This window comes from Callospermophilus lateralis, chromosome 5 (assembly GCF_048772815.1).
Source record: "Callospermophilus lateralis isolate mCalLat2 chromosome 5, mCalLat2.hap1, whole genome shotgun sequence".
Lineage (NCBI taxonomy): Eukaryota > Metazoa > Chordata > Mammalia > Rodentia > Sciuridae > Callospermophilus > Callospermophilus lateralis.
The window spans coordinates 56588642-56600725 of record NC_135309.1 but is presented as its reverse complement, the minus strand read 5'-3'; the positions used below and the strand labels follow the sequence as shown (position 1 = coordinate 56600725).

The 12084-nt window shown below is 36.7% G+C and overlaps 1 non-coding gene across 1 annotated transcript; it reads left to right on the top strand.

Annotated features, from left to right (window-relative positions):
- The first annotated feature begins 11080 nt into the window (after positions 1-11080).
- Positions 11081-11212, top strand: LOC143400562 (small nucleolar RNA SNORA72). The gene has a single exon (XR_013091478.1). It is a non-coding gene; the product is annotated as a small nucleolar RNA SNORA72 (small nucleolar RNA).
- The last annotated feature ends 872 nt before the right edge of the window (positions 11213-12084 follow it).

The window sequence follows — 12084 nt, the reverse complement described above, 5'->3', positions numbered from 1 at the left end:
AGCAAGAGAAAAGAGAAAGAGACTCTTGGGAGAAAGATAAGTCAGAGGAAAATATAGAGAGGAAGAAAAGCAGAAAAAGAAAAAAAATGTAAAAATAAATGCTAAAATAGTATATATGAAAACTGTATTATACTATTCAAACATCCCAGTCCTCAGTAACCTAATGCATGAAAAGTACTTGGTTTCACAAATGTCGGGGATGTGATGGTGAGGGAAAGAAGGAAAAAAAAATCTCGAAGGAAAATTGAATGATTTTTTCTGTTTGAGTTTAATATCTTCTCTCTTCCTTTCTCATCCAATAGGTGGGTTTGTCTAGAGTTTGCTGGTATCTCTACCCTAAGGATGGTGAAGGTTACTAGGGTGAGAGGGTTAGTCCTGGAGGCAGAACTCCTAGAGGTGGGGTATAGCAATTGCTGGTCCCTGTTGGAAGACTGCACCTCAGAAATCTTCTTTGGGGTCCACTCATATAATGTGGGTGCCTGGTTGTAGCCCCTTACATCACCTGTGGACCCCACAATTCCTGGTCTCTAATTTAGTCTTTAAACTGTATCTCTCTCGCCCTCACCCTTTCTACTACCCCATCAGGAACATCTCTCTCCAGAGGTCCTGGGGTAAGCACTATGATCTGCATGCCTGTCATGGAGAGTTGTTTTATATCAGGCAGATCAGGACAAGGCATTGAGAACTGCAGGTCAGCCACATTGCTGTAAGAGCTGGGCCTTGTTGGTGGCAGGAGGGTGGGTGTGGGGGTTAGGGGGTTGGGAGACGGTAGGTACCTTAATGTTGAGCTTCTAGGCCCTGGCCAGTGTCCCAAGATGGAAGTTGGCCCAACTAAAGAGAGCAATAGTAGTAGCAGAGGTGACACAATATGGCAACGGAAGTGTCCCAAGAAGGAGGCAACCGCTTTCAGAGATGGGGCAGCAAAGGTAGGCTGTGCGGTGACAGTGGGTGGCATGTTCAAAAATGCAGCACTGTGGCATGCGGTGCTGTGGTGAGTGGCTGTCTCCTGGCCCTGTCTGGTAACCCCAGGTGGAAGGTTCCATATCAAGGGGGCTGTGGCAGGGTTTTCGGTATCCTAAGATGAAGGCAGCCTCAGGACCCCCACGTTGGTAGATGGGTTCCAGTGAGGTGGGGTCTGCAAGGCTGGACATCTGCCTGCCACGCAGGTCTGGGCAGGCCTGACTATTAAATGTTTCTGTTGGAAAACCTGAGACTCTACAGTAAGTGGTTCCATCATTTTGCTTGTTGCCCAGGGGACTATTCATCTCTGAAGTCCAACAACTTTACTAGAACATAGCTTAGTATTCACAGTTCCAGGACTTTTTCCATGCTACATGGAAAGAGCTTGTCATACAGAGATACAAATAGGCTGATTTTAGAAAAAAAATGCTTAAATTATACATTTATAAAAATGTAAGTGTTCATTATATTAATGCCACTTATTAAAATTTTATTGTTTTTATAGTCTGTGGTTACTTTATGATTTTTACTTTATAAATGGATAAGTTCTATATACATGAAGAGTTGGCATATGGCTTTATATTTATCCATGCTTAAGTAAAATCATGATAAATAATTGAGGCCACAAAATGTCTGTTTATTATTTGGGGCTTCTCTGAAGTCTCCAATTATGCTTATTTTGTATCACTTTGATCTATTATTTAGAGTTACTGCTTTGTCTCTAATTCTTTTGAATTCTCCCTTTGTTTACTCTTAATTTCATTTGAATTTCTCATTTATAATTTTCATGGCCCTTAAGTGTCCTCTAAGCACTTTACTCCTCTTTGCTCCTTCGAGCTCTGTCATGATTTTAATGACTGTATTTCTTATTTCAATGTTCTGTCTCATCTTCTAATCTTCTCTCCACGTTGGGAGAGAGGACATTTAAGTCCACAGGAATCTGAAACATGGTACTCTTCTAGTCTAAGTCTTCACAAAATGTATCTTTACAAAATGTTTCTCTCTGTTCATATTTTGGAGGTTATGATCTCCTTCCTAATGACACTTGATTAGCAGGAGCTCACTGTGGCCTGGTTTATGTGACTATACACATATTATTCAAGCACTCCAGAGGTAGTAAGTCTGATTTTTATGTCAATTTAAAAAAAAATGCATACATGCATTAAAGCAGACCATAGTTAAAATTATTCAAGAATTTTTTTCTTCTACAAACTTTTTGCTTCTGTGCCGCTGCATCCAGGGTGCAGCCCTTTGAAAGTTTAAATTTTCAGCATCTTGACTTCAAGTTGCCCACATCACATGGCCTGTTTTGTTTGACTATTAAGACCAGGTGCCTTAGTTAGTGAGACCAGCATTCATCTCCCTGGCAGAGCATTACCTAAGCTTACTGCTTACTTCTCAGGTTTTCAGTATCTCTGCCCACCCTATTTTTGATCTGAACTAATTTATTTTACTTTGTTAGAGTTTGGTTATGTATTAAGTTGATTTGTTATACATTTTTCTAGGATTCCAGGTATTTTCTTTTTTGTAGAAGGAAGCTTTTTCATTCTATTTAAATAGATGAAGTTTGAGCTCTTAGAGATTTTTATTAGACTGTTAAATTCTCTTAATTAATATTTTACTTAGAATTTATTGTCTTGGTTTATAAGTGAAGTAGACTTAAAATTTTAATTTCTTGTACTTTCATTTGGTTTTGTAACCAAGGTTATAGTAGCTTCTAGATGAATTGGGTGGCTTTCATTTTTTTTTCTATTTTCTAGAATGATGTATATAACATAGAGATATTTTATTACACAAATTTTTAGTAAAATACTTCTTATCAAGTATTCTAAGTCAGAATTTCCTGACTGTGAATGAGGGATCTTTCATCTCCACTGTTGCTGCTTTTCTCAGGATTTGTTCCTCCTATATCAATTTTGGCATTTTAACAAAATCACCTACTTCATCTTTGCTTTCAACTGTATGCACATATTTCTCCATAATATCTTTATTTAATTGTTTTAAACCCTATTCTGTGATACTTTGATTTTTTTTTTTTTTTTTTGGTCTCTTCTTTCTTCTGTCTGGATCATTCTATCAGTCTTTTAGAGGTTTCTCTGTCATAAATCTTTTCAAACTAGCTCTTTATTTTGTTCTCTATTGGAGAACTTTAAACATTTTGGTTGTGAAGATTCTTCTCTAGATGTAAATGCAAAATATCGTAAAACAAATTGAGAATGTTTTTTACCTGTAGATAGTACTCCAGACCAATGGGATTTCCTTGCTGTTATGACAAGTATTTTCATTTGTTGAGCCCTCTCAAACCTGCTTATCTCCTAAGTCACCCATGGCTGTGGCTATGGCTTTGAAGGAAAAACCACTTACTGTGGCTTGGATATGATTTGAGCATGTTTCCCCAAACATTCATGTGCTGGAAGCTTGGTCTCTGGTGTAGCAATGTTGAGAGGCAGTGAAACCTTTAAGAGGTAGAATCTTCTGGGAGGGAATTAGATCACTGCAAGCATCACCCTCAAAACAAACTAATGTAGTTTTTGAGATGCCAGTTAGTTCCCATAAGAGTGGGTCCTTATGAAAAAGCAAGTTGGCCTCAAAATATCTCTTTCTGTCTCACCAGATGATCTGTCCCTCTCACATGCTCTCTCACCATTATACCATCCACTAGAGGCTAAAAAAAAAAAAAAATGGGGCCAACTGATCTTGGACTTTAAGGCTCCAAAGACATCAGTTAAATAAAACTTTTTTCTTTATACATTACCCAACCTCAAGTACTTTGTTATGGCAACAGAAAACAAATTAACACACTTCTAGAATGCCCAAATTATCTGAGTTGTCTATGCAACATGTATATTCCATTAGTCACCACATCATGACAAGTAACAGTCTCCCTGATGTCTGTCAAGAAACATTTTTGATTGTCATAACCAGGAGGGATAAATCACATTCTCTAAGAAAACAAAAACATCATTTCTACTTACAATAATAAAATACATTCTTGTAGAGAAAGTCCTGCATACACTTACTAGGTGAGTTGTTTTTTGGTTTTTTGTTTGTTTCCTTATTTTAAAAAATGAAAAAAAGATACAAATCCAAGGGAACTCTTTCTGAAATTTTTTTATAGGCACACTAAAACTAAAATTAAAGCCATAGATTTAGTGTTTAAAGGGATCATAGAAATCGAATACTGCGTTGCACTCATGTTGCAGGAATTCTTGGCCTGGAGAATTGACACATAAAAGATGACACAATGAGAACCAGAACTCGCTCAAATTACTGATTACAACCTGAGAATGAACTTTTCCCCCCTAACTGGGAAGACTCAAGAAAAGGATCAGAATTTCCCAAAACTACACACTAAGTAGGAATGGTTGTGAAGAAGGGAGGATAGAGAACAGGAAGTGCAAGGGGAGAAACAGAATTCAGAGGAAGAATCTCACAAAGCGATTTTAACAAGGGAAACATGAATTTGAGAACACTGAGTTGCCACATGCTAAAGAAAGGGAACTGACTATTTTTACTCATGTTAGGTTTGTAAATGAGAGCCAAAGTTCCCATTTGTATTTTATTATGCATATCTTTTACTATTGGGATTATTGTTGTCACAATGGCATGTTTACTTTCAAGTTATCTTTGCAATTTTGGAGAATGGGTTACAACAGAGAAGGCAAACAAAAAACTTTTTTTTTTTTCTTTTTAGTCATAGGTGGACACGATATCTTTATTTTGTTTGTTTATTTTTATATGGTGCTGAGGATTGAACCCAGTTCCTCACATGTGCCAGGCAGGTGCTGTACCACTGAACTACAACCCCAGCCCCTTGATTCTTCTTTTGCTAGGTAAGGTTAACTCACACCTGTACTTTCCATCTCTCACATAAGTCAAGAAGGGAGAGGGGACAAATGTAACAATTTAATTTAAACTCAGAGCCTAATTACCAATGACCTTTAAACTCTGAAACCAGCACTGCTGCCCACCTGCTAAATGTAATTATGAAATTTGATTTCCTATACATAGTATGCAATGAAACTGTTTTAATTGACACTGATATATATTTGTAATAACTTCTATATAAATTAAAAATCAATGCCAATTTCAACTCTCTGGGTAATTTTTTTTATTGAATAGATAAAAATTTCACAGGAGTTCAACTTGTGCAAATGGCAAAACAATACATATAACAAAACAATAAATCTAGCACAGCACTCAGGTATTCTACATACAGAAAAACCTCTCTAGGCTGCAGGGGTTATGAAGCCCAATGGGCAAACTTTACAGATCCTAAGTTCACTTTAGAAATTAAAGAGATTTCTAAAATGTTATGGTAGGTAGAAGGCCCTGAATCACTTCCACATTTTCTCTACTCCTAGCCTCAGACTAAACCACAAGCACATCTCTGCTTCCTTCTTTTTTCTGAGACCTTTTTGTTCTGCCTTAAATGAGATCCAGCTGAGGATAATGCAGTAGGCTTCAGTATAGTCAGATGAGATCCCTACATTCAGATAGCACATGAGAGGCCCAGTTCTGGGGGCCATGCTCGATTGGACTGCATATCCAGAATATCTACGCATGAAGGTACATGCATGTAGGTGTGCGCACACACACACACACACACACACACACACACACACACACCACTGAGTGGTGAAAGAGCTGATCTTGAGGCTGTTTTACTGGGCATTTGGCATTTATGTGTAAGAAGTTCACAATGTCTTTCATCACCAGTGAGGGGGACTGCATTGTGCTCTGGACACTCGATATTTCAGAGCACCAAGCAAATTGAAAACAAAGCACTCCACAAAAGACAGCCAGCCCCTTTCAGTGCATTCACTTAAGCTTTTCCTTCCTCAACTGCTGGCTAGAATTTAACAGGATTTTTCAGACAGCAAATGCTGCAGATTGGAAAAGCTGTCAAAGCCATTATTTCCTTTTTCTTTTCCATGTTGATTTCATCTGAGACTGAATATATCAGAAATGATGCCTGTCACATCTAGACTTCACCTTTCTATACAATTTTTTTAAAGTATCCCACATTGTCATCAGGCCACCTGGAACTGGGTCCTCTATGAATTCCCATATGTATACAATCATCAGACCCAGTGGTTGAATATCATGGTATCATTTAAAGGTCTGTTTTCTAGGAGTCCCAGCCAGATAGTGTTTCTCATAATGAGAAAAATGAAAGTGTGCTTTTGTCAAAAAGAAATGTAAGCGAATTTTACAGCAATAGAAATTATACTCAGGTAGATTAGGAAAACTTATACACACTAATTATGTTCCAATTTTTATAATATATATTTGTATTTGTATTTCTATTTTATCTACATATTTTTATAGAGAAGACTATATATACATATATTTTGTGTCTAAATGTAATACAAAAAGATATATATATATATACTTATATATACACTTATATACAAGAAGACTTTAACAATAGCATGGCGAGGTATATGCTTTTATTTGCTCTTCACTTATCCATATTTTTGAAGATTTCTAAATTAAATTTGCACTGCTTTTGCTATAAAAATATATTTTAAACTGGCACAAGGGGAGCTATAAGAAGAATGTGTAGGGCACTTGAGTCTCCTCACATAGGCCCAGAAGACTCAAATAAACGGAAGGAAATGCACAATTGTATATAAGTAAACATACACAAAGCCCAGGAAAATAGAGCTGAGCCTGTGAAAATAGCAGAGCTGGAATCGCCTCCCCAGAATATTTATATACATCGACAAAGATATTTATATAAACTTGCTGTCCGAGACTTCCCAATGCTACTCTCTTGCCATTGGTGTAGGCCTGGTGGCCCCAGCAGAGCCTCTTTTACAACCCTGCTGTTGAGTACTTTAACCTTGCTCTGACATCTAAATTCAAATAGCAGTGAATTACAACATGGGGAATCTTCTCCAGTAACAGCTCAAAAAACAAAAAGCCACCAAACTTTTCCAAATGTCATCATATTTTAAGAGAAATAAGGGGCCAGGGAAGAAGAGGGACCAGTTAAAACCAAACAACAACAAGAAAAAAAAAAAATTCCTTTCTTTCAAGCCAAAAGCACTAAATTGTAACCGCCTTGTAAATCCCTACCAATTTGTGCTCCATGTAAATCTCAAACAGGAGTCGTCTTAGTGAACCCTCCCTTAGAAAGTGGTTGCCAGGATGTTTATAGAATCATTACTGGTAGGTTTTTCTCTGTGGGAAATGTTTCAGTTGCAGCTTCATTCTTTGGGGAGGCAAAAATGTATTTCAAGAAGCAGTAGTTTTTTCATATTAAAAAAAAAAAAAAGACTTTAGTTCAGATCATAATTATGTTCTCACAAAGCAATTGAGAAATGAGATTTTTTGGGGGGTAGATCAATGGCTTTATCCAAGCAACAGCTCATGAATAAATCTCTTTTTAAAGATCTAAAATGTGACACAAGCTCATTATTTAAAAAGTATTCAAATAACTAAGTGTATAGCTTTAAGGGGAAAAAACTGGCACATAGTTCTAAACCAGAGCTGCATTCTCAATGATATATCTTTTTATTTTTTTAATTATTGAGAAAGAACATTTTTGGTTAGAGATCTGTGAGATCACTTTTCCAGCAGATATTTCAACTGTAACAAAATAATGCAACACTAATCTGTAAGACTTTTTCAGTAATAGATGTTTTTCCTCAGTAAATCAATGCAAAGGCTAATTGGGGTGGAAGGTGACTATCTCTCGTGGTTATAAATACATTTGCATTGCTATCAATCTTTTCCACCACCAATGTTAAACGAGGCTGAACAACCTAGAGGGAAAAAAAAAAAGAAAAAGAAAAAAAAAAAAAGTTCAATGTTAGCACATAGTAAATGCTGCCATCAAGTGGCCAAACAGAGAGTTGCACTAGGAAAAAAATTAAGTTGTCAACTGAATTAGAACCAACTTTGAAGTCCATGGGGTATGTTTGAGGGACGAGGAATGGTTTCTCTAAGGATAACCTGATGCTTTTACACATTAGATGATGGAGGAAGACTTATGTTCAACTCACTAAAGATTGTCCCTATGTTTCTATAATTCATTTTGATATTAACTTATTTCTATTTTTCATGATAGAATTAAAGTATGATACAGAGGTAAGAATCACAAAAGTGCATAATTGTTTTTAATCAACAGATTTTAATGATCTTGAGAAACCAATGTTTCTTTTATAATTACAAATTCAAAGTGTGGAGTCCAAGTTAGGGTATTTATTCTTAAAGACATTCTAAACAATGCAGGTAATTAAATAGCTAATCATGGTTCAGTGAAGGAACATTTTAAATATATCACTCATGATTAATAGAGTTTTGGAAGCTGGAAGAAAATTCTGAAATTTTAGTAGTGTAAAGTCTCACAGAATACTCAACTGACCACCTGCAACAACGTCATTTGAAGTGTGTCTTTTAAAAATCAGATCTTCTCGGGCTGGGATTTTGGCTCAGCGGTAGAGTGCTCACCTAGCACCCAGGGACCCAGGTTTCATTCTCAGTACCACATAAAAATAAAGGCATCATGTTGTGTCCATCTACAATATATATATATATTCCCTCTCTCCCTCCCCCGCGCCCCCCCCCTCTCTCTCTTAAAAAAAAAAAAATCAGATCTTCTCATTGACCCATTGAGTCAGAGTCTCAAGGGGGAAAGGGACCAGGAATGGGCTTTTCAACAAACCCCACAGGTGACCTTCTGTCAATTTATGGTTTAAGAACCACCTCTTTTTTACCAAAATTTACTAATGAGAGACTAAAGTAAACTTATTTTATTAAGATTTCAAATCTAGGAATAGAGCAAATGTAGAAGCCAGCCTTCCTGCCCTACAGTCCAAAATGCATTACCTTGTACTGCGTGGAATGTGAGGCTCCATTGTAGGTCTCAGAATCCTTGCCCTAGGGCTGGGAGCTGCTGATTACATACAGTAGAGGCACTTCTTAAGTTCTATCTCATGGGCTTTAAAGATGAAAAACAAAAGGTGCTAAGTCATTAGAAGGCAGGTGTAACAATATTGAGTTTTCTTTTACTATTCATTGCCTTTAAAACTATTAATAATCTGACTTCCTGTTGAAGGCAACAGTGTAAATTTTTCTGTTCCTTTGGTATGAAACCAAACAAAAGGAAGGCGGAGAAATGTAAGTCAAAACATGAACTAAGGTGTAGTAGATTTTTGGCCCAAAGGAAGGCACAGTTATTCCTTGGATTCACACTCTTTCACAATGTGACTTCGCCATCCCTTGAAATTAGACTGGTCCCCTGATTTGATTTGACCAATGGAATATAGCAGAAGCAATACTATGTGTCCTTCTGGCCTCAGCCATCGGGGACCTTGTAGTTGCTCTCCCTCTTGGAACACTGAGGTTACCATGCTGTGAAGACCCAGCGTGAAAGACAACGTGAATAGTGAAGACAGGCATTATATTATTCCGATGCTGCCATTCCTGTTGAGCCACCACTTGACCACAGCCATAAAAACAAACTTCCAGGTGGGACCAGCAAAACCAGCCAACCCACCAACAGAATTAGGCGAAGTATTAAACTGTGGTTGATTTAAGTAATTTTGAGTGGTTTGTTACATAGCAGTAGACAATTAATATGCTAAGAAACAACCACCTCCCTAAACCACAACATATGAAGAAGACACAACCACAATGCTAAACCACAACTGCTGTTCAATACAGGGGGGGGTCCTTCAGGGGCACAAGCTCAGCGGGGTGTAAACCAAGTAAGACATTTATCACAGTGGGGCATTTGGCAAGACTAATGGAATCACCCTTTGCCAGAGAGGCCAACTTGGTTGAGCATGGAGTTGGTACAACCCTCAGTAAGCCTTGTTTCATACCACAGAGAAACAGATATTGCCAGGCTGAGTAAGAAAGCAACAGTTATACCAGCTGTTCAAGAGAGCTGTGTGGATAAATCAGGGTGGTAAAGGTGTAATCAGTGAGCAGCAGCTCTGCAGAGAAGCAAGGGAAAGACCTACCAAAAAAAGGAAGGAAGGAACTATATACCCTTGTGACCTCTGGTGCATATTGACAGAGAGAACCCATATTTATTTATATTCCGAGGGTAAAATATTAGTGAGAATGTGCTCCAAAGCCATGTTCTAACATTCAAACTGCCCGCTGCACTGTTTAATCCCCCTCTATATTGTCCATCATTAAATGGCTAATTCCAGTGCGCATTAAAAATGAGTAATAAACAGAAAAAAAGAATCAGCCTGAGGCTTCTATGAAGATAGTAACAAAAACCTAAAGAAAAGAATATAGCAAACAGAATACAGACAAAAAAAAAATACACAAGACTATAACAAATCAGACAAAAAATTAATACACAACTCTGGCACACACACACACAAAATGTGTTCTTTAAATAAAAGGAATATTAATTATGAACATCTGAAGTGAGTTCAGACAAGACATAATAGGACTCAAGGGAAAAGATCAGAAAATTCAGGTAATCAAAAGTGACATGTCAGAGTCAAAATAATATATATAAGGGAAAAATGAAAATATTAGATAAATAAAGGCTACATTAGAGGCATTCAACGGGGGCAAATATAAGCCATTCCTGAAAAACACAGAACTAAAAAAAATTCTTAAGGTATCGAGGGAAAATTACTATTAGAGCCAAAGGAAATCCAGTGGTGCATAACTGACATTCCTAAGAGCTATAACAGAGTAGATATTCAAAGATAAAATAAAAGAAAATTGTCCCAAAACAAAGGGAAAAATCAAATGTATAGATTATATGTACACATTTATCAGGGGAATTTCCTATAGTACCAAGCATGTAACCCGGTAAAGCTAACTGTGGGGGACAAGAAAGAATTTTCCTGTGTAAAAGAATAAAATCTGCTGGTAGTGACATGGGCCAAATTATGTTATGCTGTGTATTGTGTGCATGTACAAATGTGTTAACAAATCCCATAATTATGTACAACTCTAATGCACTAATAAAAAAAATGTGCGGAAAAAAATTGATTTTTTTAAAATCAAATCTGGCTGAACTCAAACTTTACAAAAAAAAAAAAAAAAAAAAAAAAAACCACTAGAAAAGGCAAGAGAGCAATGTCTATCAAGTCTTCAAGGAAGGGAAAAATAAAAACCAAGAATGTACAAATTATTTCAAATATAAAAGTAATATGATTTTGTAGTAATCAGGACAGGCTAAACATTCACTATATTAAGACCATGCATGATGTCCCCAGACCTAGTTCTTTCCCTGGGTCTGGTTTTATAAGTGCTGATGATAAATCCAATCTGATTTATAATAGGATCATTCTGTATGACCATATTATGGCTATGATTCTATGATATCTTGATCCACCTTTTGACAAATGACAGTATAGCTAGTGGAACAATTTGCAAATAATCAATGCTAAGTTGCAGACTTGTCTAAAGAACATGTAAACAAAATAGGAAAATATTGTTACTACCAGTTGCCATTAAATGTATTGTAAAATTACTGTTTTTATTTTCTAGGAAAAAAAAGTAATATGAAACATACAAGCAATCAGGTTCATAATTTCTTTGAGATCTTCTTTAAGAGAACTATTATAGTATAAAATTAGATGTGAATGGAGAAATCATTGAAGAGACACTATCCAACCATAAGAAGTATGAGTAGAACAAAATGTAAATGTTACACACCACAGCAATTTAGAAAGAGTAATAAAATTCACTTTAGGTAACATGAGGTAGGGAGAAGTGGGAAGGGAAGATAAAGTGGGAGCACATTCATCTTGGCACCTCTTGGAAAGGGAGTCAAACAATGTTGGATCCTAAAGTGGAGCACCTTAAACCATGATTCCAGATGTGAACACGTGGAAACTTAAGAGCATCTCAGGCCATATCACAAATAAGAAGTATTAAACACTAGATGCATGTAATTAAAAAGCAACAAGTTTTAAATCAAAGATGTTGTCAAAACACTAACTGTAGCTGGGAGTGGTGGGGCATGCCTGTAATCCCAGCAAGTTGGGAGGCTGAGTCAGTAGGATCACAAGTTCAAAGCCAGCCTCAGTAACTTAGTAGGCCCTAAGCAACTTAGTGAGACTCTATCTCAAAATTTAAAAATTAAAAAAAAAAAAAAATTGGGGGCTAGGAATTAGGCTCAGTGGTAAAGCA